The 20397-nt window shown below is 37.3% G+C and overlaps 1 protein-coding gene across 6 annotated transcripts in view; it reads left to right on the plus strand.

The window, feature by feature from the left end:
- Positions 1 to 20397, plus strand: part of SGMS1 (sphingomyelin synthase 1) — a 290955-nt gene that overhangs the window by 151066 nt on the left and 119492 nt on the right. For 5 of the 6 annotated variants that reach the window (XM_090278031.1, XM_090278030.1, XM_090278035.1 and 2 more), the window contains 2 exons: positions 9699 to 9738; positions 15124 to 15267. The gene's annotated coding sequence lies outside the window, so the exon portion shown is untranslated. Of the gene's footprint in view, positions 1 to 7241; positions 7353 to 9698; positions 9739 to 15123; positions 15268 to 20397 lie in introns of those variants that run through there. The other variant, XM_090278036.1, reaches the window with a different exon arrangement.

Raw genomic sequence — 20397 nt, forward strand, 5'->3', positions numbered from 1 at the left:
GTGTTTGTGCAGACTGTCCCTAAATTTAAGTAAAATATGAGACAGGTCGAATAATCCACATATACTAATTCTGATGGTTGCCATGGAGGTGAAGAATTTTTGGTGAGTGAAAAATGTTATTGAGAACATTCATGTGCTCAAAAAATTTGTTCAATGCTGTCAAGTGGCAGATATAGTTTTAAGTCTGTGGATGAATTGGATATAGATTTTGTCTGTTGTTTATGGTGCTGTTTGTTTCTATACCTTTTCTGTATTTTCAATAAAAGATAACTTTAAAAGACCTACAGCCACTTAGGGAACCAGACAACTGCAATGTCCACTTGACAGAAACGAGGTTAGAGGGTGAGCTGTGGTAAACATCCTCCTTACCTGACAGCATTAGCCTCATTTGTTTCACTCTGTGGTATGGAATATGAAATATGTTTTAAGGAACGGATTTAATGAAACTGACTCATTATGTAAGGAAGATCGTTAGATGATTATATCTTTTAAAAAATCATCTTTAATTTCACAGAATTGCTTGGACCTCAAATTTGGACTGTGGTTAATCAGTTAAGCCACAGAGCTCAAGGAAACTATGACCAGTGCAGAAATGTCTTCCGATGAATGATGGGAGAGAATTTGCAGATGTTGGAACAGACCTTCTCCAAATACCCTTATATGAATTTGGATGTGTTGAAGGATACGTATTTCTTACTGACTGTGGGAAAGAACATTTAATTTAAACTGTTGACATAGATTTTCATTACTGATTCAGAAACAGAGGTTGTTTTGAAATCACCTGAGTCATAGTAACAGGAAAATAATTCTTCTTTTTCCCCCTTTTTAATCTTCCTTTTTAGTCTTATTATGTAGAGAATGGAAATGTTATTTGGAAAAAGTCTGTTTGAGTTAATAATTTATTTTGCAGATGCTAAATTTATTGAGAGCTATTTTATATCTCTTTTATGAGGGAGAGACCACTGATTAAAAAGCTTGAAATTGGAGAACTTAAAAAAAAATGAAATTAATAACAGAACAGATATAGGACATCTCCTGAGGTTTTTTAACCCAATTTGTGTACATATCACTTGTATCCAAGGCTATAAAGCATTGCAGTTACCAGTGTTTCTAATGATGACATTGACTCATGACGATCATGTGAAATTGGGTTCTGGGGACTCTTGTTTAAAGGAATGAGGAAATAATCCAAGAAGTACATTTAAGGAAATAAGAAAGTGTTTAGGATGCAATGTGAGAGAAAGCAAGTTATAAAATCAATTTTTAAAATAGCATGCATATATGTTCTTAATTTTGATGAACCCTACTATGTTTTCTAAAACTTTATAGTGAACCAAGGTAACTCTTAAAATAAGATAAATGTTATTAGAGGTAGGAGGGAAAAACTGTAAATCTTTTTTTTTTTAAGTATTTATTTCTTTATTTTTAGAGAGAGGGAGAGAAACATCACTGTGTGGTTGCCTCTCACTCGCACCCCCAATTGGGGACCTGACGTGCAACCTAGTCATGTGCCCTGACTGGGAATCGAACCAGCGACATTTGGTTCACAGGCCGACGCTCAATCCACTGAGTCACAGCAGCCAGGGCCTAAAAACCCTAATTCTTGACAAAGTAGTTAATTGGCCATCTCTCAAAAAAGAAGAGGAGCAGAGATGTAGAAGAATATTTAATAGTTTATTAGCCTAGAAACATGGCCATATATTGAGACATGAGAAATACTTATGAAATCGTATGTACAGTTCTAAAATTATAAAATTATAAAACAAGAAGTACACAAAAAGGTATGTGTAAAAAGTATACACAATATATGAAGTATGCCAAAAGTATACAAAAAATTTACAGAAAGTAAAAAAATGTATTTAACACCATATATGTATACACACACACATCAGTGGATCAGATAAAGTTTCCTATCCTTGTGATATCATAAAAAAAGAACTAGGGAGAAATATCTCTAAATGGTAAGTGAGCTGACTGAAGGCTAAGCTTTTGGTAATTTTTTCTTGTTTGTGTGTATTCATATTTACTAATACCATTCAAAGAACATCTGTTACTTTTGCAAACAGGGGAAAAGAAAAAAAAAAAGTAGAACATTTTACAAAGATTTTTCAGTAACTAAAAGAGAGAAAAAAAATTCAGCCCTGAAAGTCACTTTTATTTTATCTGGATAGTTAAGTCTCCACTATTTTGTTTGATAACTGAGCCATTTGAGGATTTGGGGGCCTCCTATAGGAGGTGATGCTTTTTAGCCCATGGTTATTACTCCTTTAATGATGTCCATGTAAGACATCAGGGCAGAGAGTGAATGGATGAATGATTCCTGACCGGTTCGTTAGGTGCTCTGCTTTTGAGTTTCTTTAAACTGAGGGAGAGGCAGAGCATTTTAGTATCAGTGTATATTTTACATGAAAGACAGAGCAGTAGAAAATAGTGTGAAAATATATAATATTCTATGTATATTTAGCTATAATAGGGAAACCTTGGGAAGCAACTGATTTTAAGAATTTTTATAAGAAATTAGTTCCAATTATGAATTTGATACGGTACATATTTATCATGTGACAGCCAGGTTATAGAGGATGTTTTCTACTACTGCCCCAAAACTGTTAAAAAATAGAGCACTTCTTGGTCTGCAGGGGAAATGTTGATATATCATGGAAGACAACTAAGAGGCCTTCATAACCTGACCTTGTGTTATAGGTGAGAAACCTAAAATTCAGAATAGAGAAGAAGGTGAAAATAATAAAACTACATTTCTTTTGAAATTTGACCTCAGATTTCTTACTCAGTCATATGAGCTGTTTCCTCCATTTAGTCTCAAAGAAGAAGGTGACTTTATTTTACATATGTTAATCAAAGGTCTTCACATAAAAATTTAACTTACGTTGCTATGATATTCTCTCTTTTTTTTCTTTCGGTTGCAAAAACCAAGTCAGTGTCCCTCAAGAAAGGCAGGAGGATTAGAGTGGTGATCAGGGGTAGGTGTGAGAACCACTCCTTAGGAACTTGCTTGGGCTCAGTTCTCACTTTCTGTGACAGAAAAAGATCTAACTGGCAATTTCCTTTGGGGTTCTTGATTCCAGTTTTTGAGGCAGAAAATCTGATCGGCTAACCCCATTTTTTTGCCAGTCAACACAAATTATAGGCTCCTAGCCAGCCTATGAATAGCTGCCTATTAGACAGGTGTTCTTCTACGTCCAATCAGCTATGGCTGTGTGTGTGTGTGGGGGGGGGGGGCGGCGGTATTGCATTGGGTGGTATAGAAGGTGGCAACTGAGCCTGAGCGGTGACAGAATCCCCACAGAAATGGGATGGTGAACAGCAACCCTGATATATGTCTATGACAAGGTTGATCTCAGTAAATCAGTTGATTCTTGGTTAAAACATTTCTCAGAATCTACCCTGAAACTGTATTTAATATTTTAATTTGTTTCTATTATATATTGGAATAAATTTGGGATTTCCTTACAGTCCATCTTATATTCTTATTAGCCAGCTAAATTTTGCCTCATTTAGGAACACAAAAGGCAGCTTTTGTAACTTACAAAGTTTATTTTGGTAGCTTGGTTTTACAATTCGTGCTGAATTTTCTTTTGAAGCCATAAATTACTTTAAAGTATTTAAAAAGGAAATTAGGAAGTTCTTATTGTTCTGAGTTTCTTTAATTTTTATTGAATATTTATTTTTCTCAGTATCTAAAAAGAATCTAGGTTCAAAAGGCAAGGCATTTAGATTAATTTTTAAAGTGTTTATTAAGTTGCTGACCAGCACGAACCGTATGTTTGGGATGTGACATACTCTATGCTTATGAGGCTCTCTGTAGTCATGAGATAATATGACTGTTTCAAAGGGAGGCTACTAGGACAACAAGAGATTAGATCTAATTTAGAGAATTGTTTTAAAGGGTTAACAGTTTTTTATCTTATTTTAGTTAAAAATTTTTGATAGTGGTATAAGACTGTGTAAAGATGGTTTTAATGGACGGTAATTATAACCATATGTTATATGGAGTCAATTACCAATCCAGAATTTACTGGATGCATATATGATATTTTGAAAAAAAAGTTTTTATTAAGTCAAAAGAGAGCAAGTAGACACTTCCTCCATCATTGCAAATATGTTTCCATTGTTCTTTCTAAACCAGGTGATGGACATGGATTAACAGGGGAGGGACATTATAGGGAATTGCAGGAGCAAACGTTTAGCAATGAGTAAGTCTTTTGAGAGTGGGTAGTAATCCTGTTTTGAAAATAATGAGTAAGTGTGGAAAGTAAAGGTGAGAGAACCAGATGGCTTGACTGGGCTGAACTAGAAATTTGATTTGATATAATTGGTAATGAACATGAATCGGGTTTGTTAGGTGCTTTTCAATTTCTGTCCTAGGTAATAAGGATATAACAGACACAGATAAAGTATGGCTCTTGCCCTCAAGGAGCTGTGATTGCATAACATAGGAGGAAGATTTTATTAGTGCCTCAATGGGCACATGATAACAAGACCTCTTAGAAAATTATTTTATCAACTTGTGGATTTTTTTAGTAAAAGTTCTGGGAACCTGAGACTATTCTTGAACTGCTTGCAAAAGGTTAAGTAGGGATTAAGATTTATATTTTAAGGTAGGGTGGAGTATCTGAAATTTTAATTAGAATAAAAAATACTCTTCTTGTTTGGAAAAAGCTTTCTGTGTCCCATACATGCTATTTCTTATCAGTAAAAAGAAGGCATTCGACATCGTACAGGCTCATTTCAAGGATTAAAATGATGTGCGTGAAGTGTCCAGGAGTTGTTCCTGGCCCCTACCTGGGAAGTGCTTTTGTGTGTTGATGTTGAAATTTACCTCCATAGTACTGGGTGCCACATAGAAATGTGAATACTGATTTACAAGGTTTTCCCCTTGCCAAACAGAGCTCCTTCAGGGAAGCGACCCTTTATAGATCTCAACTGCTATTTGCTGAATCAAGGGATAAAGTACCTTTTCTCCCTTCAGGCCAAGGAAGGCACTGGGTTCCTTTCCTCTTAGTGCAGCGGTTCTCAACCTGTGGGTCGCGACCCCTTTGGGGGTCAAACTATCCTTTCACAGGGATCTCCTAAGACCATTGGAAAACACATATATGATTACATATTGATTTTGTGATTAATCACTATGCTTTACTTATGTTCAATTTGTAACAATGAAAATGCATCCTGCATAAGAGATATTTACATTACGATTCCTAACAGTAGCAAAATTACAGTTACGAAGTAGCAACGAGAGTAATTTTATGGTTGGGGGTCACCACAACATGAGGAACTGTATTAAAGGGTCGCGGCAGTAGGAAGATTGAGAACCACTGTCTTAGTGGAAAGGGAGAGGACTGGCTGTTTGCCTCCAGGTCACACTCAGGTCTTCAGCCTTAGCTTTTGGTAGGAGATGCCTGGGGTCTTTCAGCTGTAGTTGAATCCCTCCATTCTGGGAGATTGTAAAGGTTCTTGAAGCAGAGGAAAGAAAGAGGAGGTTCAGCTAAACCGTGTTGATTTGAGAGTTAGACATTAGTGGAAGAAAGCGCTACACTTTGTACTTTGTTTGGACTTTGTGTTCTTTTAAACCAAGACTTGTGCAGAAAAAACTATGAGTGAGAATGAGAAAGTTTTCAGTGCCTTTTACGCTTCTAATAAAGTGCAATTTTAATAGAAAAATATAATTAAATTGCTATTGTGCTGTTATTGGTCTCTCTAAATTATTCATGTCTAATTACACACCATCTTTCTCCTGAGAAGAAGCAACCACATTATAATTAGAGTTGGGGACAGGGCTGCCAAAAACGAAGCATGCCTGCTGCCATCTCTGTGTCATGTTTGCATGGTGTTTTCTGGACTGCCACTCACTCAGTCAGTCAGTCAGGTTGGCCCCCAAGATGCCATTACAGCTCTCCCTGGTTGAGGGGGAAGTAATAAGCTTTGAAAAGACTGGCCGTACAAATACAGAATTATAAAGGGGGAGTTTGCCATGCCTTGGCGAATTACGTGAACATCAGTCTTTTTCTTCCTCATCCTTGCTTCTTATGCTCTTTCCTTTTTGCTCTTTGAACTTCTCCTACAACAGTATGGTTTTACTTGAGAGGCAGACACTGGTAGTAAACACATTGGCGCTTGAGTATTGCTATACCAGAATTATTGCAAATGAGGGAAAGGTACCTTATTCTGTCCCACCTTCCCCCGCTATTCTTCTGAATGTCATTGGGTCTACAGAGATTCTTGCCTTACTGCACCCAGATTTAATGGAATGTTTAGAGCCATGGACTTACAAGTGTAATTTGGGTGTTTTTCCCTCTAGATGCTTTACTTGCAAGGTGAGCGTAGTTAGGTTGTTTATGTACGAGTCACGGCAAGCACGTCTCCTGTTGTATCCTCACAGCCTGTGTCCACTGTAAAATCAAGCCTGCCGCAGGCTTTATCTCATCTGGAAAGAATTCATCCAGACCTGTTTTGGTTTCCTGTGCTTAGTCACCACTAACAAGACACTCTTCCATCTCACAGGAGGAAGGAGTGTCAATGTCCTTTACTCAGGGCATATCAAAAGCAATTGGAAACCAGAAAATAGGGAAAGAATCATTATATGATTTGGAATTGAAAAGCAGATTTGGTTGTTTTCATCACTAAACCAGAACGGTTCCCAGCAGACGTGATTTGGAACCCTTTTCTACTTCCTCGCAGTGTGAACTTGGCTACGTTTTTGACCTTGGACAATTTTGCAGCTTTGCATGAGTTATATAACCTCTCTGGGCTCAATGTCTGCATCTGAGAAGTTGGGGATTTTAACCCCTCCTCCTTTGCCGGGTTCTGGTAGGATTAAATGTAGAGCATTTCATGCTGTCTGACCACCATAGTTATTGTCATTGACATAGTATTTTGGACCTATCAATGATGATGCAGGAAGGTCTTTTTAGCCACATGCTATATCATATATAGTCTTATGTCAACTTTCTTAGATATTTTATTTCCTCTTCCTCCCAAGCAGCAGTATTAGAAAGTTCCCTTTTGGAACTGTGTTCCCATTTTGGCCACTGCTTTTTGAAAGTACTTATAATAGAATTAAATACTCCTGCAGGTTGGCATGCCATTTGAAGGTGGATTATAGGTTACTCAATGATTTTCTGTTTAATTTGCCTGTCTGCATCTGTGACTTTCTCTGAGAGACATCATGTTCTTTTGATTTTCTCCACTAAAGTGGGAAAGCATACAGAGAGATAAAACAAGTTAATATGTCAGAAAATCACACCTTGTGAAGTGTAGGGATTTCTTCTGAAACATCTTCTTTGAGCCACAGAAAGATAGCAGCCTACTTTGCAAGTGACGGTACCTTCGATTTTTTGGTAATTCCCTGAATTACTTGTTCTTTTCCTTTAAATGATTCATTGCTGGGGACCATACAATATATTCTGTATCTAATTACAACGGCCTCTTTTCTGTGAACTTCCTTTTTGTTTTTGGTGTCTCTAGTCCTGTATAGAAGCTTCCCGGACTAAATGTTGAACTTGGGCACCATGCTTAGCTGCTTTGAAACATGGTTTCCTTATCTGTCTATAGGCTTTATTGCGACTGGAAGATCAGATGAGATGATGACGCATTAATTAGTAACTTAGTCTAGCTTCTAGCACGTACTGGCTTGTCTATTATCTTAATATTTTAACTGTTTTTGTACCTGTAGAAAGGGGGTCCAGACTCCCTCTGCTCCCCTTCCTCTATCTCACCCTCAGCAGTCCATTCACCCTTTCTGTTTATATCATAAAACAGCTTCTCCATCCTAGAGTCTCTGGAGAACTTGCAACTTGACCTCAAACAACCATCCAACCAGTCAAAACACCTTCCTCAGATATGTCCACATCTTTCTGAAATAATATTCCCTTGCAGCCAGTCACTACATTACTTGCTTCTCTCTTCCTAAATAAAGCATTTTATTTTGGTTCAGTTATTGGGACTCAGACTCTCGGACAGATCCCTGAAAAATAATACATTTTCTAGCAGGCTAAATTAATGTGTGGTATTCGAAGTCAGGGCAGTGGTGACCTTGGGGAAGAGTGGTGGTCACACATATGTGTTTACTTTAGGAAAGTTAAGTAAGCCAATCAAGATTTCTATGCTCTTCTGTCTGTATGCAATACAAACATTATTACAAATGTTTATTAATTTCTAAGGAAACTAGAGGTATCATAATTCACATATGTATTTTATCATTATTGTCACGTGCTGCATAATGAATTTGAGGTGGACCTTATATAGGAGGGTGGTCTCATAGGATTATAATGGAGATGAAAAACTCCTGTTGCCTAGTGCCATGGTAAATTACTGTTTGTGCCATCTCAGTCTGTCATTAGTAACTGGCTCCTCAGCCTGGGTCCAGTGAGTTGCCTGCAGACACTCCCTTCCCTTTTCAACTGGACTGACCCTCGTGGTTATTACATTGCAAGATACCCTTCATCAATAATCATTAGGGAACTTTGAAGAAAAAATGTTTATTACTTAGAGGCCCTGGAGCTACATGGCATGCCAAGGGGTACACAGCCAGGAGGAGCTTAGAGAGAGAGAGAGAGAGTGTGGGTGGGCCTGAGGTTCTGCTTCTATTAAGGTCCGAGGTGGAGGGGCTTAGGGTTTACCAGGCTCACTCTTTTATCCGCCAATTTAGAACATAAGACTGGATATTTAAAGCTCAGGAAGAGAAAGAAACAAGTGGTTCAAATGGTCAGTTATCTAAATCAACCAAGATCTCTAAAACAAAGGCGCCTCAGTCGTGGAGAAGTGGTCTGGCTCTTCCTAGTCCTGTGGCTGCAATGTGTTTATTCGCGATAGCCTTCCTGGAAGGGGGTGCCTTTTTGAAGTGGCCGCCTGGGCCGGGCAAAGACAGTCAAAGCCAAGCATTCCAAAAAGAAAAGCCACTGTCAGGGTGATGCCAGTGTAAACAAACCTACTGTGCTTACCACACCTATAAAAGCATAGCACATACAATTGCAGTAGCAGTCTATACCATCTAGGTTTGTGTAAGTGCGTTCGTTTTATGATGTTCGCACAATGGCACATTGCTTGGAACATATCCCTCTCGTTAAGTGGCACATGACTCTATATTCACATATGTTTTTGAAGGGTTACATTTCATTTTTAGCTGAGAACGTCTTCCATGAAATTAAATGAGGAAGCATTTCTAAGCCTTTAAGGTGATGTGGGTTAAAATTGATGAGCTCTTTGATCATACAAATATGTACATGGACTCTAGTTCTACTTGTTATTGATTATGTTCTGGTAAAAGTGAAAATTTATACATGTTGCTACCCCTTCACCCACAGTTGTAATTCTTAGTAGTTTGAAAAATGTGCTTTCTTGCTTCTTTACATTTCTCTGTATTGTTCATTAGGAGTTATATACCTGAAGGACAAAAGATAATTCATAAGTGTATGATTTTAAAACTCAGGTTAAATATCATTTAGATGTACTTAGTGTGCAATTATTTATTGCCATTGGATGTGTATGCTTGCTTCTGCTTGGGTTTGCCTAGAATAGCTTACTCTGAGCACCATGACAGAAATTATCTGGGAAGTGGGAAAGAAAAATTTTTACTCTGGATAGAGAACAAAAAGTGAATAATAATTTTCTTGGGTTTTAGGTATTTTCCTTAAAAGCAGCTTATTATCTGAAGATTAAACTTTAATTTACTTATTTTCTCCTAGATTGTAAAGAAGGCTGATGAAGAAAAATAACATGAATCAGGTAAGTGGATTTTTTATTTCTTTATGTACGTTTTAATGCTTGGTTTATATTTCCCCATGTTTTCCCACTGAAAAGAACTACACAAACAATTTTTGTGGCTAATTTGAACAGGTAAGGAATGGTTTGGGGATATAGATATAATAATAAACATTTATACCATTTAATTAATTTAGTTATATATGTATATTTAATCACATATTTATATAAAACAATAATGCTTTTTTCTATCTCAGAATAATTTTCTTCCAACTCAATACACATATTTGATATCAGTGTCTTCATTATTAGAGGCACATTTTCGAAGCCTCCAATACCACTTTCCCTATCATGTTATCATTTTAGTTTGTGATACAGCACTTTTAAAATTCATGTATGGTTCTGTAAATGTAAATTTTATTCCAAGTCACAAGTGACCATTTGCATAATGTTAGGAAGGTTGCTATTTTCATTATTTCTGTGTATGTGAACACTGGCGATCTCCACTGTATAACAATTTGTAAATTTGCTTTGTTAAATCTTCCTTCCTCCCTCTCTCCCTTTCTTCCTTCATCTATTTATTAATTTGTTTTATTTATTTTGAAGTAATTGCATGCACATGGTTTCAAATTCAAATAATACTACAGGGTGGGGCAAAAGTAGGTTTATAGTTGTGAGTACACAAAACAGTCTGTTCTTGTATTATTATTTATTAATTATTATATTATGTTCCATATGAACAACTTATAAACCTACTTTTGCCCCACCCTGTAAAATAGCCATTCCCTGTTGATTTTATATTTCCATTAATCCTTTACCCAATGGTAGCCCTTTTCAACTCTTAGTTATATTTTCTGGTGTTCGCCTTCCTATTCCTAAACAACACAGTATAGACTTTAAGTGCCCTTTATTGATTTCTGTTTAAGTTTTAGACTGATACATTGATTTCCTGCTGAGGATTTGCCTCTCATACAACCCTTTACTCTCAGTACACACCTGCTCTTACCATTTCTCCATTCTCTGGGTGCAGTCATGCTATGCTCAGTGATTAAATCAATGTTCAGCGTTTACTTTATTATGACTATATTTTTGTTCGTGGTCCAACTTTGTGATACTTACGTTGAAATGTCTCAGGCCATTCTGCCTCTCAGTTGGTTGTGTATGAGCTGTTTTATTTCTCTGGAATATGTTGGACTCTTATATTTATCTGAAATTTCATTTTGGGACATAGGTCTTAATGGTTATTAGACATTCATAGTCCTTTCAATTCAGAAACGTATGTCCTTCAGATTTTGTCAAATTTTCTTGTACTACTTCTTTGATAATTTCCTTTCCATCTTATTCTCTGTTTTTTTGCAAGTCTGTCAGTTGGACATTTGGACTTACTGGTTTAATTCTCTAATTTTCTTATATCCTTTTCTAAGCTATTTTCTATCTCTTTGTGTTTTTCTTCTACTTTCTGAGAGGTTTTCTTAGTATTTATTGAACTTTTAATTTCTGCTAGCATATCTGTGATTTTAAATTTAATTTTTAAATTGGTCTCTGAGTGTTTTCTTTAAATCAGACCCTCTTTTTGTTTCACAGAGAGGCAATATTTTCTCTTTTCCTTTGAGAATATGAATTGAATCATTTTGCTGTTTTCTTGTGCTTTTTACACTTTTCTTTTTCCTGTGTTCCTTCTTTCTATCAGCTTGTTTTGGTCCCTGATTTTACTGGTAGAGGCTTTTCTCAAATGAATGGAGAGGCTTTAGTTTTCTGTTTATTTTTAAGAGTGAGACAGTAAAAAGTGGACTAGAAATGTGTTGTCTTGTGGGCTTTATTATAGGGTCTTTGGGCAGGGACCTGGCTGGCCATTTGAGTTGGTGACTCCTATATATAAACCTCAAAACCCACAGGCTTTTTTTTTTTAAATCTTTCAGTTTCTCCAAAAGACTAAAAGCCTGCTTGTGAGGATTTGAGGGAACAATGTGGGGAAAAAGGAGCCAGAGGTCTCACTGTCCAAGCCTGTAAATACTGAGATCTTAATGCTTCTCTTTCTCTAGCAGGTGGAGAGAAGATCCTGGGTTCTAACTGCCCCTCTTCCATATATATATGCGCTTAAAACAAGATGAATTTATTATCTTGCCATTCTGTGGGTCAGAAGTCTGACATGGGTCTCACTGGGCTAAACCTGAGCTGCTAGCAGGGCTATAGTGCTAGAGGAGAAATGCTTCTCTTGCTCTCCCAGCTTCTAGAGTCTGGCTGCGTTCTTTGGCTCTCAGTCCCCTTCCCTCCTTTTAAAGGAACAATAGTGGGTCAGCTACACCTTATATGCATTCCTCTGGCCTCATTTTCAACCTCCCTTTCACTTTTAAGAACCCTGTGATTACATTGGACCCACCTAGATAATCCATGATAATCTCCCTATCTTTTTATTGTAGTAAAAAACACAAACCGTATAACATTTGCCATCATAACCATTTTAAGTGTATAGTACACTAGTGTTACCTATATGCATATCATTACGCAACAGATCTCTACAGCTCTTTCATCTTGCAAAGCTGAATCTCTGTACCTGTTGAACAACTCCTCTTTTTCTCCTGTCCCCAGACTCTGGCAACCGCCATTCTACTTCCTATTTCGAAGAGTTTGACTACTTCAGATACTTTATATATGCGGAATCTTACAGTATTTGTCCTTTTGTGATTAGCTTGCTTTATTTAGCCTAATGACTTCTGTGTTCTCCATGTGGTAGCATGTGACAGGATTTCCTTCTTTGGACGGATAAATAATATTCCACTGTATATACCACATTTTCTTTATCCCGAAGTGGAATCACTAAGTCATAGGGTAGTTCTGTTTTTAATTTTTTGAGGAACCTTCATATTGTTTTCCATAGTGGCTTCACCAATTTTACATTTCTACCAGTTGTGGACAGGGGTTTCCTTTTTTCCACTTCTTGCCAATACTTGTTGTTTTATTTTATTTTTGATAATGGCAGTTTTTACAGATTTGAGTTGATGATAAATCATTTTGTTTTGATTTTCACTTCCCTAATGGTTAGTTATTTTTAGCACCTTTTCATATATTTCTGGACCATCTGTATATCTTCTTCAGAGAAATATCTATTCAAGTTCTTTGCCCACTTTTCAGTTGGGTTATTTGTTTTTGGTATTGAGTTGCAGGAATTCTTTATATATTCTGGATATTAACCCCTTATTATCTATATAGTTTGCAAATATTTTCTCCCATTTTTCAGGTTGCTGTGCTGAAGTTGTTCAGTTTGATGTAGTCCTGTTTGTCTATGTTTGCCTTTGTTGCCTGCACTTTTGGTGTCATATCCAAGAAATCATTGCCAAATCTAGTCATGAAGCTTTGCCTCTATGTTCTTTTCTTTTCTTTTTTGTTATAGTTTCAGGTCTTATGTTTAGGTCTCGAAACGATGTCTAATTAATTTCTATATATGGTGTAAGGTAAGGGTCTAATGGCTTTTTATGTAGCCATTCAGTCAGTCCCCTCTTTTCCACTCCTCACTCTCTCCTTCCTGGGAACCAGAAGCCCCATTTCTGAGCCTGGTCATGGAACAGCCAGCCAGCTTTTCGTTGGCTTCTCAGGCAGTGAGGTTCTAGCCTGCTTTGCCCAGCTCAGCAGGCACCTCTGCTTTCTGCTGCTGAAATGCTGTTCTTGTCTGTTGTCTGCTCAAATATATTTTTCTGCTCTTTTTGTCTTTATGGATTTATGTTTTTCTCTCTCTTTACTATAATTTTAATGGAGATTTAGAAAGAAACAGATAAATAACCCTATTCCATTGGCTATCTATTGCTTTTCAAATGATATTTAAAAGGCTTTTTAAAACTAATATCTCCTATTTTCTATTATCAGGTCTTATTTCCAAAAATTATTGTTCAATTTATTCCTTTGTTTCCTTTTGCAAACCAGTTTTTCCTCAAGTGACATATAAATACCCAAAGCTAGCATTAATTATTTATCATTTTATTATTCAAGATAAACTGAGATTTTTGTTTTTAATATGAGACTCAGTGAGGTCTTAAATATAAGGGGGCACCCTATTTCCTGAGACATACTATTTTTGGGGAAATCCCTTGATTTATCTTTAGGTGTGTAAAATATGTTGGTATTGTCAGATGATGTTCTTTTATGTAAATATTTTTCATTCTGAACCTTTCATTGAATACTTGTAAGCTTATATAGATTCAAGAGAGTCCTATGTTATTTTTCATTAGCTTTCACAGTGGCTTTCTACTGTATATTTTATTTATAGGTGTAGCACTATTTCTGACAGGGTGAACAACTATTAAATGAGGGATTGCCTGGTATGATAAGGTCCTCAGGACTGTCAAGAGTGGGTTTGTTGTTGTTGTTGTTCCAAAAATTGTTTACTTGCAGAGTTAGGTCTGTTAGTTGGCTCAAAATACTGGCTACTGAGTTTGGTACACAGAAGTGCCTAGGATTTTTATCCTGGGGTTCAGGGATGGGCTTCAAAGAGTTCAAGATCCTTGTTATTTGAGTGGTAGTAAATAGGCTTAACTTTCATCAGGTACTCAATGATGTGGGGTTTAAATGATCCTGAAAAGGGTTGGGAACCCATTTTTAATATATTATTCTAGGGAAAAAGTAGAATGTTAGTGATTAAATTAAACATGATAAAATTAAAATGCTACTTTGCTTGCTACTATTATTCCACATTCTTTCACAAATAAGTGCAAATGACTACAAATGAGGGACTAAATGAACAACTCACTCTCTATTTCTCTGTCAGATGCAAAACATTATCTTTAGCTTCCTGGTTATGCAACACCCATTTTCACATATGTAACTATGAAAGGTATTATTTATAAGGGGAATTTTTGGGTCTTAGAGAAATGACCATCTTTTTTATCAGTCAGCTTGTAAGGAGGGTACCTTTGCTTTCATATTGAAGTTGCTGTACTTAACTTGTGAAAGTCAATTATTTGTTGACAATTAATGATAGTAAATTTATAAAAGAAGTATCTCTATGTGATAGAAGGTTACGGACTTTAGTTTTCAATGAAGAAAAGATGGGTAACTTTTATGTTATGTGTATTTTACAACAACAACAACAAAGAAGGAAGGAAGCGAGGGAGGGAGGGAGGAAGGAAGGAGGGAAGGAAGGAAGGAAGAAAAAGGGAGGAAAGGAGGGACAGAGGAAGAGAGGGAGGAAGGGAAGGGAAGGAAGGAAGAAGGGAAGGAAGAGAGAGAAAGGAAAGGAAGGAAGATTCAAAGATTGGGATGAGTGGTGGGGAAGGTCAATTGGGAATTTTTGTTTCCAATCTAATATTTTAATGCTTTTATTTATAGTAAGGTCTACTGGATTTATAAACTTTCAGCTTTAGAATTTTATGATCCCATTTCTGAAGTGGTTAAGATTAAATTGCTCTTCTATTTTAGGTACACCATTGAGTTCTTTGGGATTGACAAACGTGTCTGGTTGCGAAACTTATGAAATAGAAGACAAGAACCTGCCTCAGGAAGCTTACATGAGAATAATTTTAAAGGAACCTGTCGATAAATGCGTAACAGTGGCAGTTGGAGGTACGTAATAGCTTAGAGCTTGGATTGAATGAAGCGTGACCCACTCTGCTGTCCTAAGTCAAGTTGAGCCACTGTCTGGGAACGGAGGCTGTTCTTAGGGCAGGACCTCATCCTGTGGTCTCAACTACACTAGTGGCCATTTTTCTGTAAATGTGACTTTGTAGTGGGATGTCACTCTTATTCCTTAAGCAGCTCTGACTCAGCCCCTCTAGGGTCCTTCCTCTCTATTGCCTGAAAAACAATAAAGATGATAAAGGCAATGTTAGACTCTGGGCAGATGAAAGTGATAAGAGAGTTCTAGCCAGAGACCTCACTGCCTTCTTTTCTGGGACCAGGGCAGTCAGTATCAAAGCTTGTGAATGTGACTCCTCTGAATCAGCTGTTATTCATTGGCCTTACTCTTACCTTGAAGGGTATCAAGGCTGTGTCTGACTGGTTGGTGGCTGTATAGCATTGACTGGTCCCCTGTTAGTCATTAGCTTTGACCTGTTCGTCTTCTTGATCCCCCACCTGACTTTTCAGTGTTACATGGTTACTTCATTTTCTTGCTTTATAGCCTTGAATTCTTATCTCCTCAAAAACGTTGACGTCAAGGTCAGGGTCACTCATTATTTTATGTCCCGAGACCTTCAGTGGGTGTCTGGCTTTTGATGCATTGACTCTTTTATTTATGGCATAGATTATGTCGTGTAATATAGCACTTTGATCTTTTAAGTATTTTTTTTTCATGTACCAATGTAGACATATCCTGTGCCGAGTATTTTACATTTCTGAGCATCATACCATCATAGAAACCTTAAACAAGTTTAATTTTCTAGTTGAGGATACTGAGGTTCCAAGTGATTAAGTGACTGACTGGCCTACTATTTCCCAGAGAGTAAGTGACAGAAATCTGGATTCAGCACGAGGGCTGTCTGTCTCATACTGTGTGCTGTGGAGACAGTATGCCACGCTGTCTCCCCTTTTTGAAGCAGGATTTGAAAAATATCCTAATGCTTGCAGAATTTTTAATCTTCTCTACTTTTTTCACTATTATTTTCTACTTTCTCCCATTTCATGGCATCTTCTTTGATTTATAATTCTACTTACAACATTTAATTAGCATATCAAAATTAAATATTGCAACAATTACTGTTTTATGTTACTGACAGTATATTATTGCTATGAGACTTTATTAAAATATGCTCTTTTTCTGACATAGGCTCTGATGCCTTTATTGATACATGCTGTGGTGATTATGAGGCCAGTATAGGAGATAGGAGGAGTGGGCTTTTATATTCCTAATACAGTCCGACAGTGCCTGTGACATCATTTACACCATTACTCACATCCCTTCAATATAGTTAGCGAAGATGATATAGGAGAGGAATGATTTTGCCTGAAATCTTATGTAGTTCACAGTGTTGTTTCCGGGCCTGGATCCTTTAAAATGTGGAACATCTATTCAAGGGCTTAGTAATGGCTCAGGGATCACTTTCGTTGTATATAGCTGATAAGTTTACCCTGAAGGATGTGAGTTTTAAGTTTAAGTGAGTTTAAAAATAAACAGTATCCACTTTAGTTTTTCAGTAGGGTGCTACATGATTTGAAAACCTATGTATTTGGGCTTCTAAAATATTTTTATTAAATTACTACATGCTATAGATACTGATAAATATTTTATTTTTATTTTTCTAAAGATTTTGGTTATTTATTTTTAGAGAGAGGGGAGAGAGAGAGAAAGAGAGGGAAAGAAACACCAACGAGTGAGAAACATTGATTGGTTGCCTCTTGCATGCCCCCAACTGGGAACCTGGCTGGCAACCTAGGCATGTGCCCTGACCAGGAATTGAACTGGTGATCTTTTAGTTTGTAAGATGATGCCCAACCCACTGAGCCACACCAGTCAGGGAAATATACTGATAAATATTTTAAATTTGCACTAAAATCTTGGGAGATAGGTGCAGTCAACCTTCTTTGAAAGATGAATGAATTGAGGCTGTGACATTATAAAACTTGCCCAAGCTCATGCACTTGGAGAATGGTGGAGTCAGAACTTGAACTAGAGTTGTCTGATTTCACAAACTATGCTTTTAACAAGCACTCTCCTTGCTGATTACATGTAGCAGTGACAATTTGATTGCAAATGTGCCCAAGAATTTTTTTATGCTTTGCATCAATACAAAGACAGTCTTAAGTGAAGAAGCCTCATCCTCACAGAAGTGAAGGCTTCTGCTGAAGGCCTGGTGTAGTCACTGAGGAAGCTGCATTTAAATAATGACAGTTCTGGTTTATGATGGCACTGAGCCATTCTTGAGAACTGGGAGGTGTGTCTACTCCTGCCATATGTCATTTCCCACAATGCCCTTACTATGTTGCCAGGAGCAATTAGGCTCAACTCATCTTAGCAGTTGCAGGAATAGCTGTTCCTTCTAAAGCAATCAGGACTGGAATTTGGCCAAACAATCACAGAGTTAAGGACTGCTCAGGCGTTTGTATTCAATATATGAATCTCAAAATTTACAAAATATACAAATCTAAAAATTCCAGATATACGGTATCAATTTTACTGTAAGTAAAATTTCCTTTTGCTTTTAAATATTTTTTTTTCTGATTCTAAATGGAAAATTTGGTAAGCATTGAAAACAAGAAAATATAAAACCCCACTCAGAAGTAGCCACTAATAATATTTTGGTGTGGATGCTTCCAGATTTTTTTCCTATGAATGTTTACCTCTTAAAAGGTACAAAATTAGAATTATAGAGTATTGGATTCATTTTTTCTCAGTATAATTTAAGCATTTTTTCTGTTTTTAAATTCTTTTGCAAAATGCTAAAAAGTGGCTACAAAGTATTCCATATGGTTAATAGCATAGGTTATTCTACCCTATGATTAGGTAGACCTAATCCTCATTTGGTTCAGTTAGTGCCTCTCCAGATTAGGCCACAGCGATAGGACAGAAATTTTAACATAAACAGGAACTCTATAATTGCCACTAGTTTTCATACACCTTATAAAACAACTAATGATGGTTAAGAATATGATAAGAAAACCCAGACTACTTCCTCTGTCACATCATACAATGAACCTGACATAAATCCCAGTACAAATGCTGTGCAGGAAGGGAGCACTAGAAGTTCTCTTTTGACCTGGAAAATCTGAAACCTCCTTTTTCTTTCATTGAAATGACACATCTATGACAACTAACTTCAGTTTTTCCATACTTAGATAAAACTTCGCAAATCCTGAGTTGCAGGCATTTTGGCCCCGCTACTTGCTTAAATGTGATTAATGCTCAATGTCCAAGTTAATTAAGCGCCGCCCCCCGCCCCCCCCCCCCCTTTTTTTTTTGCTAAATACGTCACATAGGCTAAACCTGGATCAGGCAGCTGCACATCATGAGTGACACTGTTTATGATTTCTTGGAGAGACCGTCACAAAGCAATCCTGATATGTCCTCTCCTGCATTGAAGAGCTCTGTGCTCCTAGGGATTAGGGTACTAAAACTGAGATGATTACAACTGAGACAGGTGAACATTTAATAGAAGCAGTCTGCTTAGGCTGATATGGAGCTGGGGCTATTATCTATTGTTTCTTATGATTCTTATGTTATAAACTATCATTATTAAATTAAGTTATCATTATTGTCATCTTCAATAGGCCATAGCTTTTCAGACATGGGTATCTTACTGCCCTTGGGATTCCAACATGCCCTGGGGTGCGTTAGGGGTGAGGAGTGAAGGATGGGTCTTCTGACTGCCTTTGACGCTGTGGTCTATAGAACTTACGGGGAGATGAAAAACAAAGGGAAACTAGATGTTCACACAGTGTTACCTCTGGCTCCATTATGTGTGTAATTCTGCAGGAACACAGTTCTTCCTGGGTTGTGGTACTTACCATAGGCCCTCTCGTTGGAATCCCTACAGACAGACTTGTTCCTGACATGGTGGTTTCCATTAGAGGTGTGCCAGGCATGCTAAGGTTAGGAGAGATGGCATGATAGCCTTACCAGAATTTGTGGTAGGAGGTCACCTTTTAGTGATGGGCTCAGCAAATAGTGGTACGTAGAACCTCTCAAAGGCCCTGGGAGGCTGGTTTCTGTGGTCTAGGTGATGTAGGTGATAGGAGGATGTTCTGGCTTTCAGGGTGCTGTGGTGCATGAAATTGAGCCTGACAGTCTGACATCTTCATTACCTGTTTCTAAACTTTTAAAAAACATTTTGGGTGGACTCTCTTAAATTGAAAGTTGATACTGATGAATCATAAGAACTGACCACTCCTGAATCAGCTGTTTGTTGACTAAAGAACAGCCCTAAAGACTTTTGTATTTTGTAACCAGGGAAGACTAAAGAACAGATTGATGAATTTACAATGGCTAATTTGCAATTTGGGCTCAGAATCCTTAGTCAATAGCTAAAAATACTAACTTTTTATTTACAGGAATGTTGGTGAAGGAGTATGTATGAATGAAGGCCTTCACATAAATGCGTATTTAGTTATTCAAAGAATGAGATTAGTCTTGAGGTAAAAACTGGAGACAAAATTCTAGCTATATCTATCAGGAGAGTGGTAAATTATACCAATTTGAAAATTAAAAGGACATAGTGGCATCAAATAGGGTCTGAGCTGTCTGTGTTCTGCTGCCTCAGCTCCTAACCTACTTCCTGACACAGTACAGGCTACACTTTTTGCACACCGTACATTACAACCCACAAGTTGGAGTGAATGGAACCCCTGGAATTGTGCAGTGCTGAACCCTGCATTTATCCATCCATCCATCCATCCATCCATCCATCTATCCGTCCATCTGGTAGCTATTGAGCATCTCTGCTCTGTGCTGTGTGCTGCTCTAGATGCTAGAATAGAGTGGTGAACAATGCATCAAGATCTCTTCTCTTATGCACCAATGGGACTGGGGCAGGGTGGTTTGGGGAGACCAGTGACAAAGAGGTAGATAAACAAGAACATTTCAGACTTGGATAAGTGATATGACGACAATAAAATAGGGTGACAGAGTGTCTTGGGGTAGGAAAGACTATTTTAAATTTGATTTCCAATGTATAGCCTATATCTTGTGGACTGTTTACTTCTTGTACTACCCATATTTTGATATTCACCACCTTCCTTCATGAGAAAAGGTGAGCTTTATCC

Source organism: Furipterus horrens, unplaced genomic scaffold, assembly GCF_987537825.1.
Source record: "Furipterus horrens unplaced genomic scaffold, mFurHor1.1.pri manual_scaffold_5, whole genome shotgun sequence".
Taxonomy (NCBI): domain Eukaryota; kingdom Metazoa; phylum Chordata; class Mammalia; order Chiroptera; family Furipteridae; genus Furipterus; species Furipterus horrens.